Raw genomic sequence first — 15,314 nt, 5'->3', positions numbered from 1 at the left:
GCACTATACTGGTCATAGGATGTTCAAGATGGCCTATACGTCTTCCAACAACTGCTCACACTGTCAAGCAAATACCCCGGACAATTATATCCATGCTCTTTGGTTCTGTCCACCAGTTCAGAAGTTTTGGTGCGAGATATGTGAAGACTTATCAAAGCCTCCCCTTTAGTGTGCTTGCTGGGCAACTTGGATGAGGTCATTACAGAAATAAACACAGCCTACATTGTTTTTATGGCCCTATGCATTGCCAAGAAAACGGTCCTAAAAAATAATCTTAATTCTAACCAATATAAAAACTATCTAATAGATCACATTAGTCTTGATACAGCCTCTGCCATCACATTTGATCAATCCCTCTGCGCTCCTTTGATCGGCTTCATCATCTATTGGGGGTGGGGGGTCATGGTTTAGTCCTGCTTTCACTATTGTGGTTGATATGGGGGTAGGAACGGCCTTAGGGCGTCTAGGGATTCCCTAGGGACGTTTTCCCTGGAGGGCCTAACGCGGGGGTTGTGGCCATGACCTGGTTAGGGGCTCTGGTGGCTCTTAGATGGTGTTTTTCTTGTGGCTGCGTACAGCAGAGATGGGGGAGGGTCTGTGCTGGCGGACGTTGGTTACTGGCCTCTGCCAGACCCCCAAGCCTCTGCGGGTGCTCCGTCCCCGGGCTGGGGCTCTGGCTGGGCCTTGGGTCCTGGTTGTTGTGTCGCCGGGGTGGTGGGCGGGTGCGTGCATGGGGGCTCAGCCCCGATGCGGGGGACCTCTGGTGCATCGGCCCAACAGGAGGGCTCTCTAACTGGTGGGGAGGCTGTTACATCTTTGCGGGAGGTCCCCTCTCTACAGGAGCACACTCTGCAGGTGGGGGAGAGATATTGGAGAGGTGGAGAATGACTCAACCTGGGTGTCTATTGTCTTGTGTAGTCTGGGAGAAGGGATGATGGGGTGGGTGCAGTTTTCTCTGCGGTGGGGTCGGGTGGGCTGCTGTGGGCCCTGGTCCGGATGGGCCTGGGCCCCCTTGCCCTGGTGGGTTCCAGAGTGTGGGGGTGCCTACTGGGGTTAGCGGGGGAGCTGGCCCCAGGGAGGGCCGCTTGCCCCTCCCTTTCTTCCCTTCCCATCCTCAGCTGCCTCCCTCTTCCCGCTCCACCACACCCACACACACGCAGGGCTTGGCGTGCAGGTGTGTCACCAGGGTACTGGGGAGGCACTCCCCCTCTGTCCCCGTCTGGCCGCCTGTGCCTCAATTTTATTCAGCAACCTAGACGTCTTCATTACTCATACTCTCATAACACATACATATAGGGCCTTGGGGGTGGGCATGTTATACAGCGTCCAGAGGACGGTGTGTGTATTCAAACCCACCTCTGGCGCTGGTGCCCTACCCTCAATTTTAAATGCATATAGACGCTGAGGGTTTTCGGGAGGAGCCATGCTGCTCTCTGGCAGGAAGCACCATGCCCTCCTGTGTTTTAAATGCACTTTAGAACAACACGCAGCAACACTACATTTGAGTGGGCGGAGGGAGGTTTGGGGTCTTCACTCCCCCCGTTCTGTTAACTGTCAGGGCTGGGGGGCTGGGAGGAGGTGCTGGCCGTCAGATTGGGGTCTGGGATCCGGGGCCTCCCTGCTATTGCAGATAAGGAGGCGGTCTGCTTTCCTCCACCCCAGAGAGAAAGGTCTCTGGGGGCAGGGGTACCCGGACCTGAGATATAGAGTATGTTTGGGGAGTGTGAATGTGTGTACAGTGTCTATTTGTGTCTGTCTCCACGTCAGGTGAGTGCTGAGTATTTGTTTGTGTATATGGGGGTGGGAATGCGTGTTGGTGTCTGCGTGTGCCTGTTTGTCTGTGTCTGTATGTCAGCTTGGGTCTTAGACTCCACCTCTCCTTCCGTTCTCGTTTGGGACTCTCCTCAGCACGGTTGCCCCCCTGGTGGTCCTGCCTGGGCCCTTGTATTCTGGGGCCTCTAGATGTCTGGGGCCTGGATCTCATCCATACCTGCTTCTAGCCCTGGGGGACGGGGCTATGACTCCCCACACTCCCTAGCAGATCGTTACATGGAGAAACCTTTTGAATACAAGCGTGCTGATCCACACAGGTGTGCACACAGGTGTACACACGGATGTTCACAGACACAAACTACACCTTTCTTGGCTGCTACCTCAAAGCACATTTTGCGCTGTCCATCTTGCGTACTGCACAATAACATGTAATATTTAGTATCTACTGTTATCTACTGTTAGCTAGTTTATTGTGATGGTGTTGTATTTATTATGTTGCTCTTTCTTGTTTGTTTTCTCTTCTGTTTTTTCTTATCTCCATACAGGTGATCCAGGTGTTTCATTTGTTTTTTGGGGGGTTTCTTCCCCCTTTCTCACCATCTCTTCTATTTTTCTTTCTCTCTCTCTCATTCTTTCTCCCTGTCCTATCCCCCAGTCATGTCTGTCCCGTCCGTAACAACCGAAAATCAAATCAAATAAATACATAATTATAATAAAGGTCAATCAAATGGACCAATATGGCAAGGTCATGATGATCCACTTGGTAAAGTAAAGCCACTTGGCGTCTTTCTTGGCCTTCAGACAACAATTGTGTCCCAAACGGGACAGGCAAAAAACCAAAAAAAAGAAAACTTTTCATCAGTCAATATGAGTAAATGTTTCAGTAAGCGAGTGTAATTTTTTTTTTTTTAAAAGAACCTGAAATACTGACCCCTACTGTGAGGTAATAGATAAAAATGATGTGAAACACTGTGACCAGATCTCTACCAGTGAATCTGCGGGACAGTTTGGAGTGGTACCAAATGAAGGAAAGTATTTCAGAAGAATCATTTTCCATGCCTTTAGAGTTCCAGAGACTTAGAAATTCAGTGCCAAAGCACACTGATATACAGTACAGGAATGCTTTACAATTTTTCCATTAATTTGTTGTGTATCTCTGTATCATCTTTAAAAATGAATCTTTTCATTATGTCCAAAAATGAATGGCTTTTAAAAAAGCACACACTGCTTTTACAGCATTACTGCAACAATTTTAATCTGAAATATATATTTAAATCAGCAATAGAAGTTCCTTGTTGTTATCATGTATTTTTACAATGTACTGGCAGGAGCTTGCATATTGACTTAACTGTGTCTCCTGGATTTTATGTATTAGGCACAGCTTCTGAGCAGCAGTTTGAGCGAAAATGTTTAAAGCATTATTAAATAAAGTAAACAAGTAAACAAGTAAAGTAAACTAGTATGCCAGACATCAATTGCTTTTCTAAATGTAGTTACAGTAAATTATTGTGTATTGCTATATATCCAGTGGGCAGTCAAATTTTGTTTTATCGGATTCAAATATAATTTAGCATCTCCCTCAGGGTATACTCATGTCCTCATCTGGCTGCTTCTGTCCTCCTAAAACCTTGATTTGCTGGTTATGTTTTCGCTTATTCTACTGCACACTGATACTGCTTCGAGCCTGCTATGGTGTCCAAACACATTTACTCAAATGTGTTTGCACTTCAGTGAGTACAACTGGCATGGTGGATAGCTGGATTTTAAAATCTAACACTCCTCAGTGTCAGATTAAAAATAGCTGTAACTGGTGAGTGGAGGCGTCAAATGGTATGTATTTTCACCATTTCAACACTTCTGTCAGCAACAGCACAGACCACAGAGCACAGACTACTGAAAAGTAGGAAAACCATGATAAATGTGGAATGTGCTCACCATTGCTCTGAAAGTCGAATTTTCACAGCCCAACTTAACAGAAATCCCTAAAACGACAAGGAAATTATTTCCTGTTTTGTGCATATTATTCTTTTAATTAATTTATATATGCAGTACACCATCGTTGCATAAAGTAACAGAGTAACAGTTGAGGCAATCGTGTACTAAAACACACGTACACACACTTTCCACATATTACTTCTTTCTTGGATGCTACATGTTACAACAGATTTACAAATTTAGATTTAGAACACGCATCATGTCTTTCCAATCATGTTTGCCAACAGGGATGGTAACACAGCTTTTGACTCATCAAAACCCTCATCAATTCCTCATCTCCTCCAGGTATTCCAATTTCCATGAACAGTCCAAAGACATGGTTAGATTAACTGATATTCCTAAATAGGTCATAAGTATGAAAGAAACCTAGATAAAGAGCATAAATTAAAGTGCTGTAACTAAGCATAAAATAATGACTATAATTACTTTTATAAAAAGACTTTTATGAGAAGCAAAACAGAGATGACAATACCCCCCATTACCTAAACCCCACTTGCTCCACTGTTTTGTGCTTGTATTTTATTCTTATTCATATTTTGTTCTTTTTTTCTGTGCTCACAGTCTCCGGCATCTTACAAGACTCTTCTAGGCTGAATAACTGTAAAATATTATTACTTCTATAGTTCAACTATTATTTACTATATTACTGAATACATTTTTAACAGGATATTAGCATTCCCATTAAATTGAAACACACTACGGATTTCATTGGGATTAAAGAGGAGCTTCTAGCAACAATAGCCAATTGTGACTACAAGATGGGGACGTATGTAAACAGGCAATAAGCTTTATGAAAGAATGTATGTTTGAGATAAAGGGAGAGGGATTGCTTTTACTTTGGTTTTTTATTTATCTCTATTTTGAGATTTCACTAGGCAAACACTGCTAGCCCTGTTTGTCCTGATGTAACCACCACTACTGTAAAACGCATAATATGGCCTACTACAAAGTCATTTGGGTGGTCAGTAAGACTTTACACATGAAATATATAAATGTTAGTCCATTGCACTGATCATGAAGAAAAGAGTCAGCTATTAACATCAAGATATTATTATTGCCAAAGGCCAGTGTATCAGTGTTGTCCGCTTGTTGTTATGCTCATTATTATGAACATTTATTTGTCATTTAGTTGTCACTCTCAAAGACATGAATAAGGCCCTGGCAACTTCTCAAACTCTTGATAGGTCATGAAGGCTGGCAAGCCATGACTTGTAGGGGAACAACAAATCCATCATTTGTCATCCGAAGACAGACTAGACATGTGTTACTATCTGATCTTTTAATCTTACCATACATAAATTGTGCATTTGAAACATGGACTTATTGTGACAATTTTCACAGACTGTATGAGTGGAAGTCTCACTGAGACTGCACATAAAAGCATGTTGTCAGTCTATAAAGTAACATAAAACCACTGCAAGTGTAACCCACATAAAATGGGGGTACCACTTTAAGGACTGATATGAGGAGAGATGGACAGCCTGCCCAACCAATCGAAATGCACAGGTCCCAGTATGTTTTGACCAATGGGAGAGCAGTCTGCCGCTGTATGTCCCACCTACGTGCTCTGTGTTTGCTGCTATGTGTGGAGGTAGTCGCGTGCTGGCAGGAGAAAAGAGAGACTGAAGCTTTTGAGCTGGAAAAAAAGTATTAGATATAAGTTGCAACCAACTGTGTTGCACATAAGTTCACTGGTTATCAGCTACCTTTCATGTTAAAAGTAGCCACAGTGAGTAAGCAGGCAAATGCTGCATTTTTCTGGTGACTTTAAAAAGTACCGCGTGGAGCTAAACTGTTAGCCTTTGTTAGCTCTGGTTGCTATCAACTGCCTGGAAGTTCATCTCAATCTGCTTCCAGAAGTAAGGTAACACTTGAAGCGCAACTTATGTTTATTTTTCCTTCATGTCGTATTACGGTTATTAAAGAGAAAACATGTCCTGTTACGTTATTTAGAGCCCTGCATTTTCCGACCGAGAGACACTATGCCATTGTCTTCGGCCGTGATGCGCTGAGATCGGTGAGCACATGTTGTATGTCTCAGTTAGTTCATGTCTGTTTCACATTTTATCGTTGAGAAACTGAATTAATCTCAATTGTTTGATTAATAATTGCCGCATATGCGACATATATGCATATGCACTGACTTTACTTGGTTTAATGCATAGTTTGTGTAAGAGAGATGTTTTATTTTTGCAAAATTGAGTATTTTTATTGCAAATTTATGTTGAATGTGATTTAAACAAAATCCTAAGTTGTGAATTATAGCTAGAACAGCATAATTAATATTTGAATTGCTCTTCTGATCCTGTCTGTTGACAGGTCAGTTTTTTTTTGTATGCTGAATTGTTCCTGAGGTGGATTCCTCCAGTGAAATAGGATTCCTCCAGTGAAATAGATGGCGAGCCTTCCCACCTGGACTTAGAGAGACTGAGATTCGCTTCTTTTCCACTTGATGATCTGCTGCACCTTGCGGTGTGGTAGGACTGTATCACTCACACTTTCACGCACAGCTGGTTATACATAAGACCACTGACTGACATTCTCTCATCCCTATTCTCTTTCACACCCTGGGAATTTTTTGGACTTTACCCCTTGGACATTTTTTATTTGGGACTTTAAATAATGAGCTGTTGTGTAGAGCATTCTCCACATGTGAAAAGAGTGTGAAATTTTCATTTGAATGTGAATTGGATTTGTGTAATCTGTTTCTATAAGAGTTAAGGAGTCAGGTTACTAGGGTGCACCAGAGCATTGAAACCCGAGCATTGAAACCCGAGCATTGAAACCCGAACATTGAAACCCGAACATTGAAAACCAAAAATAACACTTGGCCAAGTCATTGCTTTAGTAGTTTGTGTTTTACTTTTCTTTTAATTTTTGTAAGTTTCCTTTCTACCATTGTAAAGTGTCTTTAACCTGTGCTTGTCAACCTTATGGTTTATGTCACTAAAGTTGGCTGGTTCTTTTGAGTTACATTCTTGTCTCTGTGTCTCATTTGAACACACCCCTGTGCTCCTATAGTCGAGCCTATTGGCCCATTGATATATTCTTTTCAACAATTCCCCTTACTGTGTTACACAAGTGATCGCTAAAATGTGTGTAACACATTCCAATATTTAGCGTACTTGTGTGATGGTGGATCCTGACAATGAACTTTACTGCTGATACCTGTTGTTTGCACAATAACATGCTGCACTTGTGCACCTCTGATGAACTTACAGCATGTAAAATCTCACTACTAGATGTCAGTCGATTTCAGTTAACTGAATTCTGGTTGTTACCCCTCCCAATTCAAGCACACAGTCCTAGATATTCTGGCACCTTTAGAACAAACAACTCCTATTTCACTGCAGGGCAACCTGCATGTTTCAAATAAAGCCTTTATTGATTGATTGATTGATTGACTCATTGATTGATTGGAAGACGATGACATTCGTCTTTTTCCTTTGCATTTTTGCTTCTGTGGTATGATCCTATATATCTTGAATCTGAAGTTGCAAACATAAATTAAAATGTGCCTCCACGGCAGAATATAAATGCATGTTACATAGAAAGCACTTAAAAGCATAGAAAAAAGTACTTGTATGAATGATTGAATTAAGCACGTTGTATAAAGTGCTTTGAGTAGAAAAGCGCTATATAAGAATCAGTCCATTTACCAATCCAAATACCAACCCCAACTCACAGGTGTTTTTATGCTTTTATTTTAAGATTTTTTGAGAATGCATTAGTTTGTTGGAAAGGATAATTAGACACTAATCAATGTATATTTTAGAGTAAAATAATCGGTGTTATTATTAAAATTATTATTAGGAAATATTATTATCAAAAAATGGTTGACTGTACCTTTAAAGGAAAACTGAAAACATTTTAAACAAATTAAATCCCACTCTGAGACATAAATGTACTTGTAGATTTTCAAATCTGTTTGCATTGCTTTTGATTTTGTATAAACCATTTTTACAGGTGTAGGATAATTTACTTAGACCATGCAGAAACCAAGAAAACTGTCCTCATGAACTGGAAAAATAAAAACAATCTTAATTCTAACCAATATAGAAATTATCTATTAGATTACATTAGTCTTGATACAGCCTCTGCCACCACATCAGATCAATTGCTCTGGGCTCCTTTGATCAGCTCCATCACCTAGTGGGGGTGGGGGGGTCATAGTTTGGTCCCGCCTTCACTGTTGTGACTGGTGTGGGGGTAGGGACAGGCTTAGGGCGTCGGGGGGTTCCCCGGAGGCATATTCCTTGGGGGGCTCAACCCGGGGTAGCAGTCATGTCCAGGTGGGGGCTCTTTTGGCTCTTGGGTGACTGTTTCCTCGTGGCTGCGTGCAGCGGGGCTAGGGGAGGGTCTGTGCTGACGGACGTGGGTTACTAACCTGGTAGCCTGTCTGCCCCTGGGTGGGTCCGGGATGGGCGTGAGGTTCTGGGGGCGCTCAGTCTCTGGGCTGGGGCCCTGGCCGGGCCTCGGGGCCTTGGGTCCTGGTTTGTGTGTTGCCGGGGTTGTGGGCGGGTGGGTGCATGGGGGCCCATCCCCGGCGCAGGGTGCTGCCGGTGCGTCGAGCCGCCTGGGGGGCTCTTCAACTGGTGGGGGAGAGTGTCACATCTTGCAGGAGCTTTCCTCTCCTCAGGAACTCTCTGCAGGAGGGGGAGATACAGGAGAGGTGGAGGAAGATCTCAGCCTGGGCGTCTATTGTCTCATGTAGTCTGGAAGATGAATGGATGGTGGGGTGGGTGCAGTTTTCTCTGTGGTGGGGTTGGGTGGACTGTCCCGGGCTCTGTGGGGCCGGGGGGCGCTGCTGCGCTGGGCCCCGGTCTGGATGGGCCTGGGCCCCCTTTCCCTGGCGGGTCGCGGAGTATGGGAGTGCCTACTGGGGTCAGCGGGGGAGCTGGCCCCAGGGAGGGGTCACCTGCCCCTCCCTTCCTTCCCTCCCCATCTCCAGCTGCCTCCCTCTTCCCACTCCACCACAACCACCCACACATGCAGGGCCTTGGAGTAGGGGTATGTCACCAGGGTGCAGAGGAGGCTACCCCCCCCCCCTCTGTCCCCTTCTGGCTGCCTCTGCCTCAATTTTATCCCCCAACTTAGACATTCACATTACTCACACTCTCATTACGCATACATATAGGATCTTGGGGGTGGGCACGATACACAGAGTCCAAATTACCATCAGGGTGTACACCTTACCCCTGGCGTCGTTGCCCACCTCTCAATTTTGAATACACGTAGACATTGAGGGCTAACAGGAGGGACTATGCGCTTACCTGCTGCTCTCTGGCAGGTAGCTCCATGCCCTCCTGGGTTTTAAATGCACCTTAGAACACACATGCATCAACACTACAATGAGCGGGTGGAGGGAGGTTTGGAGTCTTCTCTCACCCCCGTTCTCTGCGGCCTGCTGGAGCGGGGGGGCTAGGAGGAGTTGGCCGTCCAACTGCGGTCTGGAGTGTGGGGCCTCCCTGCTGCTGCGGAGTCGGGGCGGTCTGCCTCTCCCCACCGCAGGGAAAAGGGTAACACCACCTGGGTCTGGGTGCAGTTCCCCCCTCCAGGGGCAAGGGTACCTAGACCCGGTTCGTAGAGTACGCTTGGGGAGTGTGATCGTGTGTACAGCGTCTCTTTATGTCTGTCTCCATGTTGGTTGAGTGTGGAGTAAGTGCATATGAGAGCATGAGGGTGGGAATGGATGTTTGTGTCTGTGTGTGCCTGTATGTCTGTGTCTATATGTCAGGTTGGGTATCAGACGCCACCTCTCTGGGGACATCTCAGGCCCTCCAAGGTTTGGAGGCCTATCTCCACCCACCACTTCCCCTGCCAGTGGCGGACTCCCTCAGGTGTCGGTGCGTTGGTGGTTCTTTGTGTCTGGGGGTGGGCGTCCGGGTACACACCGGCTCACTCCTTGGCGGCCGCTTATCGGGGCCTGGAGCCTGGGGCTCGCTCGGGCCACTTCGGAGGTGGGGTGCCCCTGGCCTCTCGGCCTGGGGCTCGGTCACTCAGGCACAGCTGGCTGCCGGCGGAGCTCACGGGCGCGTCACTGCAACTCCCCCTGGCTTCTGCTCCGCGGCTGCTGAGTGAGCCCTCATCTGGGACTCTCCTCAGCTCTTACTGGGACAGTGGCGCGGCTGCCCCTCTGTTGGTCTTCCTTAGTCTCTTGTGTTCTGGGGACCTCTGGATGTCTGGAGTTTTGATCTCCTCCATACCTGCTTCATACCCTGGAGGACGGGGCTGTGGCTCCCCACACTCCCTAGCAGATCGTTACATGGAGAAACCTTTGGAATGCAAGCATGCTGATCCACACAGGTATGCACACAGGTGTACACACGGGTATTCACAGACGCGGACTACAGCTTTCTTGGCTGCTGCCTCAAAGCACATTGTACGCTGTCTATCTTGCGTTTTTTTTGTTTTGTTTGTTTTTCTTTCTTTCTTCTCCCCCTTCTCACCGTCTCTTCTCCCCTTTGGTTTTCTTTCTCTCCCTCTCTTTCTTTCATTCTCTCTCCCTGTCCTATCCCCCAGTCATGTCTGTCCCGTTTGTAGCAACTGAAAATAAAATAAATTCATAATTATAATAAAGGTCAATCAAATGGACCAATATGGCAAGGCCATGATGATCCACTTGGTAAAATAAATCCGCTTGGCATCCTTCTTGGCCTTAAGACAACAATTCTGATGGCTAAAGATCCAAACGGGGGACAAAAAAAAAAAAAAAAAAAAGACCATGCAGAAACGTTTTCAATTTGTCTCTGTGGAAAGTGTTTTTTGGCTCCCTAAAGAAGGATAGCTGTTGTCTTTTTTTGGCATTCAGGTTAAGGTGGTTTTAGATAGCAAAAGTTTTCATTTTTGTCATCTTATAAAAAAGTACATATTAAGCCTCTGAAACCAATTACATTTTCAGTTGATTTGGATCTTTTTACTCTGAGTCTGTTTATTGTGACTAGGGAATTTAGATAGAGTATTTCAGCTCGATTTGTGCTTTTTAACTAATTAAACCAAAATATTAGACTACACGTTAACATATCCAGTTCAACTATTTGAAAACAAAAACTTTGTCCCAAGAATGCAAAATGTATTGATCTGTAACATGGTGTGTGCTTGCGAGACCTGTGCTTTAAGCAGTGCATTTCCTCTGCAATGTGCAAAAGAGGTGATTAATGGCAACAAAATAAAATGGCTTCCCAAAAGGTAAATCTACTTAAGAAAGGCTTTCTGCTACAATGCCCAAAATGTCATCACCCATGGAAATTTTTATTTATCACAAATTTATATTCAAACCTCCAGATTAGCAGATAATTAAATTTCAGTGGAAAGCAAACATGAGAATTTGTCTGAAAAAAAGGTTACAACACTGCATGCTCTCACCCTGAAGTGTCCCTGGAACAGACAGTGTGACAGAAGATTCATATTAAAGACAGATTATTGTTGTTTTCTTCACACAATGCTTAGCCTTCAGTCCAATGTACCACCCTGGATGAATAGCATTACTCACACTGTCATTTCCCTCTGCAACTGCAGGGTCATAGGAGACAGCCATATGGGAATCCACTTCTATAACAGTACTCCATCAAAGTCCAGACATGAATCAGAAAGTGTGACAGCAGTGGCGGCTGGCCCATAGGGGGCGCTCGGGCTCCGCCCCCCCAAATGTGGAGGAGTAAAAATATATATTTTTAAAAAATTCATCAATGATAGTTTTACTATGTGTGTGCCCATATACAGCCAGGCGTATTTTAACATTTTCACCAGCTGACTCATTAAAGTTCAACCAACAAACGGTGTTTTTCTTCTTCTGGGGCGCTCGTCAAAGCGCCCTTGATATGCAGCGAAATAGCCTATCATTAAATGGTTGCCAGGGGAAAATAATAAATATTTGACCTATCAGCGTCGCTGAATTAAATGGTTTGGGGGCGCTTAAAATTGCGCCCCTGCAGAAAACGCGCGAAGATTTGCTGTTCTAGAATTTTACCTCAGTCAGTAGCCTAAGTGAGCTATAAGGTCAGAGAGAGACGATGGCAGCGGTATTGTTAACGGTTGAGGCACAGCCTCCCCCAAATTCGGTTAGATCGCTTCTAACCTACCCTTTTGCCAGAAGGACAATGGCAGAAAAACTGCAAGTTAAAGAGTTGGGACCTGACAAGCCCGAAATTCAACTAACCCAGGCAACGAAGGAGAAGTCAAAAGCATACAACAGGACTTTTTGTCGGAGTTGGTTCCAGCGCAAGTCGTGGCTGACAGGCTGTGGAACAGCTAATGCACTTTTTTGTTTCCCGTGCATACTGTTCAAAAGTGACAAGTGTGATTTGACGTGGACACAATCTGGACAAACCGACTTAAAGCACCTCTCCGAACGAATCAAGAAACATGAAAGCTCACGAGTTCATATGGACAACAGTGTAAAGCTAGCTGTGCTAGGGAAAACTAGCATAGCGGCGCAGCTAGATGATGGACATCGGATTGCTTTAAGAAGGCACAACGAAGAGGTAGATAAAAACCGTCATATTTTATCTAAAATCATCGATTGTATTAAGTTTTGTGGTGCTTTTGAGCTAGCAATGCGGGGACGCATTTAGCCCACCCCCCCAATCAGTTTACAGTTGTTGTTTTCAATAGTTATTTTTCATTCATTCAAAAAAAAAAAAAAAAAATCTGTTCATGTTCATTTTTACAAATCTATACAAATGGCCAGAATATGGTTGTTCATTTTAAATTTAAATTAAAATTGTGTTGTTTGATGTACTCATTAACCCTTTACAGCCGATCGGAGCGGGCACGCTCTGTTTTGCGTAACTATTTTTAAATCCCGGTAGCTCTGCAACCAAGTAAGCTAGCGCAATAATTTTTTTTGCATATGAAACTGGAGGAGTTGTACTTACATCTTATGCCATCAGCTTGTCCTCGGTCACAGTTTCCTTCCACATATAGCTTTGCAAAAACTGCATAAAAATCACTTGCAGCAACAAAAACATGATATTCCAGAAACACGCTTCGCCGATCCATCAGCTGTTTGTAACACTTCCTACGTCCATCAGCGCGAACTATCACATGACCGCATGACCTGCCCGAAACCGGAAGTGACGTCATTTTGCGGAAATGTAGTTTTTCACGATCGAGGCCTTATGAGCTTGTGTTTTACTTGTTATGTGTTTTAAAAAGTTATGTTTGACTTTATGACTTTCTGTGTCGTTTCTGGGATGCTTAAGACTCATATTGCACTGCTGGAAATAGTTTATTTTGATGCATATGCTGTTATTTTGCAAATTTGCACTATAATATTTATTTTTGTTTTTCCTGCAGTATATAAAAATTGGTGTATTTCAAAAATAAAACTATGAAGACACTCAAAATAAATTTCCTGTGGTGGGAAACTAGTTTGTGTAACTTTTTTGTATTTACAGTTTTGAGGGATAAGCCTCTTAAATTTCTCTAACTAGAAATATATGTTAAAAAAACAAAAACGATTTTCAATTTTTTTGTAGTTTATTGCACTTTTTTGCAATTTATGTAATTACTATGCACCTAATGCAGACATATTATTAAAGTTTGGGCTATAATGGTTGTATTGATGTATAGCAACTTGAAATGCTCCCAAAAATGGCTCCACAGCATGTAAAAATATAATATAAGCTCTGGCGAACTTGGTTCTATGGTAGGTCTTAAAGGGTTAAATGGGTCATTTTAGTCGATATCATAAAAATTGCCCCCCCTGAGATTTTTTTCAGGAGCCGCCACTGTGTGACAGACATTTAAAGTATGAATATGCTACTCACTGCTGAGACACTCTTGACCCACTGGTTTTACCCATATCTAATTGGATTTTTTCACATGGAAATTGACTTAGAAACAACTAAAAATTGTTATTATTACTTCTTTTTTTTTTTTTTACTTATTCTGGAAGAGTAAAGAATTCATTTTACATGCAAACTGATTATGACAGTGCAGATGTCCCAAGATATTTGGGCTTAACTTGGATGTAAAAGTTGGAAAATGATCTGATAAGTAGTTCTAGGATCTACGAAAATTCCTCTCTCGCCCCTGCGAGCGGTCTATCCGTCAGGCTCAGGCTTGGGTCCTCTACCAGAGGCCTGGAAACTTGAGGGTCCTGCACGGTATCTTAGCTATTCCTAGGACTGGGTTCTTCTGAACAGAGATCTCCAATATTGTTCTTGAGATCTGTTGGAGCCACTCACCTAGCTTGGGAGTCACCACACCTAGTGCTGTTACTTTCACCCTCCACATCTTCTCAAGCTCTTCTCTTAGTCCTGGGCATCTCTCGAGCTTCTCATGTTCCTTCTTCCTGATGTTGCTGTCATTCGGGACCGCTACATCTATCACTACGGCCGTCTTCTTCAATTTGTCTACCACCACTATGTCCGGTTGGTTAGCCACCACCATTTTGTCCATCTATATCTGGAAGTCCCACAGGATCTTAGCTCGGTCATTCTCCATCACCCTTGGGGGCGTCTCATATTTTGACCTCGGGACTTCCACGCCATATTCGGCACAGATGTCTCTGTATACTATGCTGGCCAATTGGTTATGGCTTTTCATGTATGCCCTGCCTGCTAGTATCTTGAACCCTGCTGTTATGTACTGGATTGTCTCAGGGGCGTCTTTACACAGCCTGAACCTGGGGTCTTGCCCGGTGTGATAGACTCCATCCTCTATGGAGCTTGTGCTCAGAGCTTGGTCCTGTGCTGCCATAATTAGTGCCTCTGTGCTGTCCTTCAGTCCAGCTTTGTCCAGCCACTGGTAGGATTTCTACACATCAACCACCTCCTCTATCTGCTGGTAGTACATACCGTGCAGGGGCCTGTCCTTTCACAATGGTTCCTCCTCTTCCTCCTCTTTCTGGGGTTTTTGCTGCCTGCGGTATTCACTGAGCATGCGGTCGGTTGGGGCCATCTTCCTGATGTATTCATGGATGTTCGCTGCCTCAACCTGGACTATAGTGCTGACATTCTTTGTCCCCGGCCGCTTAGCATACAGCCTCAGGGACCTGGACTTGGGGTAAAAACCCTCCACGCATGGTCAGGAGCTTCCTGGTCTTGATGTTTCTATCTCCTCCTCTATCTCCTCCTTTGGCCAGCTGAGATGGTTACTGGAGCCTGTTCAGGGAGATTGCTGTGGTCTGCCCTCAGATCCACTAGCCACTGAGCATTGCTGTTATGGGTTGTGTCCTTCTCCCATATGGTCTTCCAGGATTGCTCTGTCTCCAGCCTTGGTGGTGCTGTTTTCATATTGTTTCTCTGGCACTAAGAGTACACCTTGGCTGGTTCCGTGAAGAACAATTGGCTTATTCTCCTGCCTTCTATCTCTCTGGAGTATCTCTTCAAGCGGCTGGCCAAGTCTGTAAGTCTTTGCTTGGCAGTTTCCAAGGCTTAGGTATGGACAGCTCGCTGTAATTCTTAAGCACCTTCCTTGTCACACCTCTCTGCAGCTCCAATAGTTGGCTAACCTCCCTCCATGCTACCTTGATCTTAGCCTCTAGTCTCCTTCTCCATGTAAATTTTAATTCTCAATATTAAATTGAACATTTTGAATGT

General features: G+C 44.3%; 1 protein-coding gene, 1 long non-coding RNA gene and 1 pseudogene across 3 annotated transcripts in view; 1 reads left to right on the top strand and 2 right to left on the bottom strand.

The window, feature by feature from the left end:
* The window catches only part of opcml (opioid binding protein/cell adhesion molecule-like), a 442,688-nt gene that overhangs the window by 155,903 nt on the left and 271,471 nt on the right, over positions 1 to 15,314 (bottom strand). The window lies entirely within an intron of this gene.
* Positions 5,195 to 6,743, top strand: LOC147320091 (uncharacterized). The gene is made up of 2 exons (XR_015131140.1): positions 5,195 to 5,785; positions 6,088 to 6,743. It is a non-coding gene; the product is annotated as an uncharacterized LOC147320091 (long non-coding RNA).
* LOC147320090 (uncharacterized) lies at positions 8,861 to 14,583 on the bottom strand (annotated as a pseudogene).

Source organism: Aulonocara sp. 'chitande type north' Nkhata Bay, linkage group LG10, assembly GCF_057382095.1.
Source record: "Aulonocara sp. 'chitande type north' Nkhata Bay isolate Kocher_YH1m ecotype deep benthic linkage group LG10, A_spYH_male_GT1.1, whole genome shotgun sequence".
NCBI classification, from domain to species: domain Eukaryota; kingdom Metazoa; phylum Chordata; class Actinopteri; order Cichliformes; family Cichlidae; genus Aulonocara; species Aulonocara sp. 'chitande type north' Nkhata Bay.
This window is presented reverse-complemented; position numbering and strand designations above follow the sequence as displayed.